Source organism: Hypomesus nipponensis, chromosome 12, assembly GCF_054491055.1.
Source record: "Hypomesus nipponensis isolate SF chromosome 12, ASM5449105v1, whole genome shotgun sequence".
Taxonomy (NCBI): domain Eukaryota; kingdom Metazoa; phylum Chordata; class Actinopteri; order Osmeriformes; family Osmeridae; genus Hypomesus; species Hypomesus nipponensis.
In genome coordinates, this window is record NC_140372.1 from 908,755 (window position 1) to 916,035 (window position 7,281).

A 7,281-nucleotide genomic window follows, 5' to 3' on the forward strand; every position below is an offset into this window, starting at 1 on the left:
GTCCCCTCTATGGGCGTGTTTAGGACTGGATTTTGAGATTTTTGGGACCAAATTCACCCTGCCCTTCTGTCGGGCCCATAACTCTGGCTAGGAAGGCTCCAGAGGCCCCAAACCTGGCCTGGCTTGTTCATCAGAGACCCTTCTACGGGCGTGTTTTGGACTGGATTTTGAGTTTTTTTGACCAAATTCGCCCTCCCCCTTTCTTGGGCCCATAACTCTGCCTAGGAAGGGTCTAGAGGCCCCAAACTTGGCCTGGCCAGTTCATCAGAGTCCCCTCTACGAGCGTGTTTTGGATTGCATTTGGAGATTTTTTGGACCAAATTCGCCCTCCCCCTTTCTCGGGCCCATAACTCTAACTAGGAAGGCCCCAGAGGCCCCAAACTTGGCCTGGCCTGTTCATCAGAGTCCCCTCTACGGGAGTGTTTTGAATTGGATTTTGAGATTTTTTGGACCAAATTCACCCTGCCCTTCTGTCGGGCCCATAACTCTGGCTAGGAAGGCTCCAGAGGCCCCAAACCTGGCCTGGCTTGTTCATCAGAGACCCCTCTACGGGCGTGTTTTGGACTGGATTTTGAGTTTTTTGGACCAAATTCGCCCTCCCCCTTTCTTGGGCCCATAACTCTGCCTAGGAAGGGTCTAGAGGCCCCAAACTTGGCCTGGCCAGTTCATCAGAGTCCCCTCTACGAGCGTGTTTTGGATTGCATTTGGAGATTTTTTGGACCAAATTCGCCCTCCCCCTTTCTCGGGCCCATAACTCTGCCTAGGAAGCCCCCAGAGGCCCCAAACTTGGCCTGGCCTGTTCATCAGAGTCCCCTCTACGGGCGTGTTTTGAATTGGATTTTGAGATTTTTGGGACCAAATTCACCCTGCCCTTCTGTCGGGCCCATAACTCTGCCTAGGAAGCCCCCAGAGGCCCCAAACTTGGCCTGGCCAGTTCATCAGAGTCCCCTCTACGGCCATGTTTTGGACTGGATTTTGAGATTTTTGGACCAAATTCGCCCTCCCCCTTTCTTGGGCCCATAACTCTGCCTAGGAAGGGTCTAGAGGCCCCAAACTTGGCCTGGCCAGTTCATCAGAGTCCCCTCTACGAGCGTGTTTTGGATTGCATTTGGAGATTTTTTGGACCAAATTCGCCCTCCCCCTTTCTCGGGCCCATAACTCTGCCGAGGAAGGCCCCAGAGGCCCCAAAGTTGGCCTGGCCTGTTCATCAGAGTCCCCTCTACGAGCGTGTTTTGGATTGCATTTGGAGATTTTTTGGACCAAATTCGCCCTGCCCTCTTGTCGGGCCCATAACTCTGCCTAGGAAGCCCCCAAAGGCCCCAAACTTGGCCTGGTCTGTTCATCAGAGTCCCCTCTACGAGCGTGTTTTGGATTGCATTTGGAGATTTTTTGGACCAAATTCGCCCTGCCCTCTTGTCGGGCCCATAACTCTTCCTAGGAAGGGTCTAGAGGCCCCAAACTTGGCCTGGCCTGTTCATCATAATCCCCTCTACGGGCGTGTTTTGAATTGGATTTTGAGATTTTTTGGACCAAATTCACCCTGCCCTTCTGTCGGGCCCATAACTCTGCCTAGGAAGCCCCCAGAGGCCCCAAACTTGGCCTGGCCTGTTCATCAGAGTCCCCTCTACGGGCGTGTTTTGAATTGGATTTTGAGATTTTTTGGACCAAATTCACCCTGCCCTTCTGTCGGGCCCATAACTCTGGCTAGGAAGGCTCCAGAGGCCCCAAACCTGGCCTGGCTTGTTCATCAGAGACCCCTCTACGGGCGTGTTTTGGACTGGATTTTGAGTTTTTTGGACCAAATTCGCCCTCCCCCTTTCTTGGGCCCATAACTCTGCCTAGGAAGGGTCTAGAGGCCCCAAACTTGGCCTGGCCAGTTCATCAGAGTCCCCTCTACGAGCGTGTTTTGGATTGCATTTGGAGATTTTTTGGACCAAATTCGCCCTCCCCCTTTCTCGGGCCCATAACTCTGCCTAGGAAGCCCCCAGAGGCCCCAAACTTGGCCTGGCCTGTTCATCAGAGTCCCCTCTACGGGCGTGTTTTGAATTGGATTTTGAGATTTTTGGGACCAAATTCACCCTGCCCTTCTGTCGGGCCCATAACTCTGCCTAGGAAGCCCCCAGAGGCCCCAAACTTGGCCTGGCCAGTTCATCAGAGTCCCCTCTACGGCCATGTTTTGGACTGGATTTTGAGATTTTTGGACCAAATTCGCCCTCCCCCTTTCTTGGGCCCATAACTCTGCCTAGGAAGGGTCTAGAGGCCCCAAACTTGGCCTGGCCAGTTCATCAGAGTCCCCTCTACGAGCGTGTTTTGGATTGCATTTGGAGATTTTTTGGACCAAATTCGCCCTCCCCCTTTCTCGGGCCCATAACTCTGCCGAGGAAGGCCCCAGAGGCCCCAAACTTGGCCTGGCCTGTTCATCAGAGTCCCCTCTACGGGCGTGTTTTGAATTGGATTTTGAGATTTTTTGGACCAAATTCACCCTGCCCTTCTGTCGGGCCCATAACTCTGGCTAGGAAGGCTCCAGAGGCCCCAAACCTGGCCTGGCTTGTTCATCAGAGACCCCTCTACGGGCGTGTTTTGGACTGGATTTTGAGTTTTTTGGACCAAATTCGCCCTCCCCCTTTCTTGGGCCCATAACTCTGCCTAGGAAGGGTCTAGAGGCCCCAAACTTGGCCTGGCCAGTTCATCAGAGTCCCCTCTACGAGCGTGTTTTGGATTGCATTTGGAGATTTTTTGGACCAAATTCGCCCTCCCCCTTTCTCGGGCCCATAACTCTGCCTAGGAAGCCCCCAGAGGCCCCAAACTTGGCCTGGCCTGTTCATCAGAGTCCCCTCTACGGGCGTGTTTTGAATTGGATTTTGAGATTTTTGGGACCAAATTCACCCTGCCCTTCTGTCGGGCCCATAACTCTGCCTAGGAAGCCCCCAGAGGCCCCAAACTTGGCCTGGCCAGTTCATCAGAGTCCCCTCTACGGCCATGTTTTGGACTGGATTTTGAGATTTTTGGACCAAATTCGCCCTCCCCCTTTCTTGGGCCCATAACTCTGCCTAGGAAGGGTCTAGAGGCCCCAAACTTGGCCTGGCCAGTTCATCAGAGTCCCCTCTACGAGCGTGTTTTGGATTGCATTTGGAGATTTTTTGGACCAAATTCGCCCTCCCCCTTTCTCGGGCCCATAACTCTGCCGAGGAAGGCCCCAGAGGCCCCAAACTTGGCCTGGCCTGTTCATCAGAGTCCCCTCTACGGGCGTGTTTTGAATTGGATTTTGAGATTTTTTGGACCAAATTCACCCTGCCCTTCTGTCGGGCCCATAACTCTGGCTAGGAAGGCTCCAGAGGCCCCAAACCTGGCCTGGCTTGTTCATCAGAGACCCCTCTACGGACGTGTTTTGGACTGGATTTTGAGTTTTTTGGACCAAATTCGCCCTCCCCCTTTCTTGGGCCCATAACTCTGCCTAGGAAGGGTCTAGAGGCCCCAAACTTGGCCTGGCCAGTTCATCAGAGTCCCCTCTACGAGCGTGTTTTGGATTGCATTTGGAGATTTTTTGGACCAAATTCGCCCTCCCCCTTTCTCGGGCCCATAACTCTGCCTAGGAAGCCCCCAGAGGCCCCAAACTTGGCCTGGCCTGTTCATCAGAGTCCCCTCTACGGGCGTGTTTTGAATTGGATTTTGAGATTTTTGGGACCAAATTCACCCTGCCCTTCTGTCGGGCCCATAACTCTGCCTAGGAAGCCCCCAGAGGCCCCAAACTTGGCCTGGCCAGTTCATCAGAGTCCCCTCTACGGCCATGTTTTGGACTGGATTTTGAGATTTTTGGACCAAATTCGCCCTCCCCCTTTTTTGGGCCCATAACTCTGCCTAGGAAGGGTCTAGAGGCCCCAAACTTGGCCTGGCCAGTTCATCAGAGTCCCCTCTACGAGCGTGTTTTGGATTGCATTTGGAGATTTTTTGGACCAAATTCGCCCTCCCCCTTTCTCGGGCCCATAACTCTGCCGAGGAAGGCCCCAGAGGCCCCAAAGTTGGCCTGGCCTGTTCATCAGAGTCCCCTCTACGAGCGTGTTTTGGATTGCATTTGGAGATTTTTTGGACCAAATTCGCCCTGCCCTCTTGTCGGGCCCATAACTCTGCCTAGGAAGCCCCCAAAGGCCCCAAACTTGGCCTGGTCTGTTCATCAGAGTCCCCTCTACGAGCGTGTTTTGGATTGCATTTGGAGATTTTTTGGACCAAATTCGCCCTGCCCTCTTGTCGGGCCCATAACTCTGCCTAGGAAGCCCCCAAAGGCCCCAAACTTGGCCTGGTCTGTTCATCAGAGTCCCCTCTACGAGCGTGTTTTGGATTGCATTTGGAGATTTTTTGGACCAAATTCGCCCTGCCCTCTTGTCGGGCCCATAACTCTGCCTAGGAAGCCCCCAGAGGCCCCAAAGTTGGCCTGGCCTGTTCATCAGAATCCCCTCTACGGGCGTGTTTTGGACTGGTATTGGAGATTTTTGGGACCAAATTCGCCCTGCCCTTTTGTCGGGCCCATAACTCTGCCTAGGAAGGCTCCAGACGCCCCAAACTTGGCCTGGCCTGTTCATCAGAGTCCCCTCTACGAGCGTGTTGTAGATTGCATTTGGAGATTTTTTGGACCAAATTCGCCCTGCCCTCTTGTCGGGCCCATAACTCTGCCTAGGAAGCCCCCAGAGGCCCCAAACTTGGCCTGGTCTGTTCATCAGAGTCCCCTCTACGGGCATGTTTTGGACTGGATTTTGAGTTTTTTGGACCAAATTCGCCCTCCCCCTTTTTCGGGCCCATAACTCTGCCTAGGAAGGCCCCAGAGGCCCCAAAGTTGGCCTGGCCTGTTCATCAGAGTCCCCTCTACAGGCGTGTTTTGGACTGGATTTTGAGTATTTTTGGACCAAATTCGTCCTCCCCCTTTCTCGGGCCCATAACTCTGCCTAGGAAGCCCCCCGAGGCCCCAAACTTGGCCTGTTCTGTTCATCAGAGTCCCCTCTATGGGCGTGTTTAGGACTGGATTTTGAGTTTTTTGGACCAAATTCACCCTGCCCTTCTGTCGGGCCCATAACTCTGGCTAGGAAGGCTCCAGAGGCCCCAAACCTGGCCTGGCTTGTTCATCAGAGACCCCTCTACGGGCGTGTTTTGGACTGGATTTTGAGTTTTTTTGACCAAATTCGCCCTCCCCCTTTCTCGGGCCCATAACTCTGCCTAGGAAGGGTCTAGAGGCCCCAAACTTGGCCTGGCCAGTTCATCAGAGTCCCCTCTACGAGCGTGTTTTGGATTGCATTTGGAGATTTTTTGGACCAAATTCGCCCTCCCCCTTTCTCGGGCCCATAACTCTGCCTAGGAAGCCCCCAGAGGCCCCAAACTTGGCCTGGCCTGTTCATCAGAGTCCCCTCTACGGGCGTGTTTTGAATTGGATTTTGAGATTTTTGGGACCAAATTCACCCTGCCCTTCTTGGGCCCATAACTCTGCCTAGGAAGGGTCTAGAGGCCCCAAACTTGGCCTGGCCAGTTCATCAGAGTCCCCTCTACGAGCGTGTTTTGGATTGCATTTGGAGATTTTTTGGACCAAATTCACCCTCCCCCTTTCTCGGGCCCATAACTCTGCCTAGGAAGCCCCCAGAGGCCCCAAACTTGGCCTGGCCTGTTCATCAGAGTCCCCTCTACGGGCATGTTTTGGACTGGATTTTGAGATTTTTTGGACCAAATTCACCCTGCCCTTCTGTCGGGCCCATAACTCTGGCTAGGAAGGCTCCAGAGGCCCCAAACCTGGCCTGGCTTGTTCATCAGAGACCCCTCTACGGGCGTGTTTTGGACTGGATTTTGAGTTTTTTGGACCAAATTCGCCCTCCCCCTTTCTTGGGCCCATAACTCTGCCTAGGAAGGGTCTAGAGGCCCCAAACTTGGCCTGGCCAGTTCATCAGAGTCCCCTCTACGAGCGTGTTTTGGATTGCATTTGGAGATTTTTTGGACCAAATTCGCCCTCCCCCTTTCTCGGGCCCATAACTCTGCCGAGGAAGGCCCCAGAGGCCCCAAAGTTGGCCTGGTCTGTTCATCAGAGTCCCCTCTACGGGCATGTTTTGGACTGGATTTTGAGTTTTTTGGACCAAATTCGCCCTCCCCCTTTTTCGGGCCCATAACTCTGCCTAGGAAGGCCCCAGAGGCCCCAAAGTTGGCCTGGCCTGTTCATCAGAGTCCCCTCTACGGGCGTGTTTTGGACTGGTATTGGAGATTTTTTGGACCAAATTCGCCCTGCCCTTTTGTCGGGCCCATAACTCTGCCTAGGAAGGCTCCAGACGCCCCAAACTTGGCCTGGCCTGTTCATCAGAGTCCCCTCTACGGGCGTGTTGTAGATTGCATTTGGAGATTTTTTGGACCAAATTCGCCCTGCCCTCTTGTCGGGCCCATAACTCTGCCTAGGAAGCCCCTAGAGGCCCCAAACTTGGCCTGGTCTGTTCATCAGAGTCCCCTCTACGGGCGTGTTTTGGACTAGATTTTGAGTTTTTTGGACCAAATTCGCCCTCCCCCTTTCTTGGGCCCATAACTCTGCCTAGGAAGCCCCCAGAGGCCCCAAAGTTGGCCTGGCCTGTTCATCAGAATCCCCTCTACGGGCGTGTTTTGGACTGGTATTGGAGATTTTTGGGACCAAATTCGCCCTGCCCTCTTGTCGGGCCCATAACTCTGCCTAGGAAGGCCCCAGAGGCCCCAAAGTTGGCCTGGCCTGTTCATCAGAGTCCCCTCTACAGGCGTGTTTTGGACTGGATTTTGAGTATTTTTGGACCAAATTCGCCCTCCCCCTTTCTCGGGCCCATAACTCTGCCTAGGAAGCCCCCCGAGGCCCCAAACTTGGCCTGGCCTGTTCATCAGAGTCCCCTCTAGGGGCGTGTTTTGGACTGGATTTTGAGTTTTTTGGACCAAATTCGCCCTCCCCCTTTCTTGGGCCCATAACTCTGCCTAGGAAGGCCCCAGAGGCCCCAAACTTGGCCTGGCCTGTTCATCAGAGTCCCCTCTACGGGCGTGTTTTGGATTGCATTTGGAGATATTTTGGACCAAATTCGTCCTCCCTCTTTGTTGGGCCCATAACTCTGCCTAGGAAGCCCCAAACTTGGCCTGACCAGTTCATCAGAGTCCCCTCTTAGGGCGTGTTTTGGATTGGATTTGGAGATTTTTTGGACCAAATTCGTCCTCCCTCTTTGTCGGGCCCATAACTCTGCCTAGGAAGGCCCCAGAGGCCCCAAACTTGGCCTGGCCTGTTCATCAGAGTCCCCTCTACGGGCGTAT